Source organism: Sinocyclocheilus rhinocerous, unplaced genomic scaffold (assembly GCF_001515625.1).
Source record: "Sinocyclocheilus rhinocerous isolate Xijiao unplaced genomic scaffold, SAMN03320098_v1.1 scaffold1812, whole genome shotgun sequence".
In the NCBI taxonomy this organism is placed as follows: domain Eukaryota; kingdom Metazoa; phylum Chordata; class Actinopteri; order Cypriniformes; family Cyprinidae; genus Sinocyclocheilus; species Sinocyclocheilus rhinocerous.
The window spans coordinates 456,157-457,383 of NW_015670626.1; the positions used below are offsets into that span (position 1 = coordinate 456,157).

Consider the following 1,227-nt stretch of genomic DNA (forward strand, 5'->3'; position numbering starts at 1 on the left):
CAGAAGTGAACAGAAATCAGTGTTCACGTGCATCTGCGTGGCTCTCACCGAGTCTACACCGGACGCGAGCGGCGCTGCTTGACAAAATACAGTAGAACCCATTATAATCAGTGATGCTGTCTACACTGAATGCGGCGCGACACGACAAATCCCCGACAGTAATCTGATGCCTCGTTCTATTTATGACGTTCTGACACAAAGTTCAAATGATTGGCAACGGTCGCTTTGTCGCTTTCGTTGCGTCTGCCGTTGCTAAGCGGCCGTGACCTGCGCTCTCCACGACGACGCGGAAGTTTCAACAAAGGATAAACGGATTTCCAGCACTGAAAATCCCTTGCAGTAGCTCTGCTACTAAATGTATTTAAAATGGGTATCTCTGTACAGCTGTCGCGTCTGGTGTAGACACCGAGTCTGTGTGTGAGCAAAGAAAACGATCAGGATAAATATAACGATCAGTATACTAAACATCGCACATCCTGTGATGTGACTATCGTGGATGCGCACATTGCGATATCGATGCTGAAACGATATATTAGAGTTTCAGACGGTTTCTTCTCATCTGAGAGGAAGATTAAGATGGTGTGGATTAGCTGTTCGCATTCATGAGCAGTTTGTTAAACTAACACACAAACTCACACGGACAGAAACAATAGTACTTGATTACAGGCATTTGTTTGAAGAGGATTTATAGGTTTATTTGAAGTTCCGTCAAAACAGTGTGTGAAAGCGACTCATTAAACTCAACTCGTATGTGACGAAAGAGCTCAATGAATTTCTTTTGATTTCTTTTGAAAAAAATGTGTCAGGTTAAACCAATTAAATGTACAATATAGGGCTGCACGATATTGGAAAAAACTCACATTGCGATATTTTTTTTTTCTGCGATATACAGTATATTGCGATATGAAAAAAAAAATCGGATGACTTCAATAGCTCTATTTGGAAAAAAAATAATCTATGATTGGGGTGATTTTGTAGGCGAGTAAATCAGCATAGGAAATAAACAAATTACAAGCATAGATAAATAACAGAACAAAAATACAAATGAAATAAGCAGTGCTTTATATTTTTCAGGTAAGTCTAACAGTATTCAGGTACAGAAATTGAATAATCAAATGTAAAATAACACTGCATAGTCTTCACTGTATAAATTAAATCTAATAAATCTGTGTTAAAGCTACAAAAGTAATTTTTCTTTGTGTTTTGTTGTTTGATTAACGTTCATGA

General features: G+C 38.1%; 1 protein-coding gene across 1 annotated transcript in view; it reads left to right on the forward strand.

Annotated features, from left to right (window-relative positions):
- LOC107734323 (piezo-type mechanosensitive ion channel component 2-like) overlaps positions 1 to 1,227 on the forward strand; it is a 112,109-nt gene that overhangs the window by 30,308 nt on the left and 80,574 nt on the right. The window lies entirely within an intron of this gene.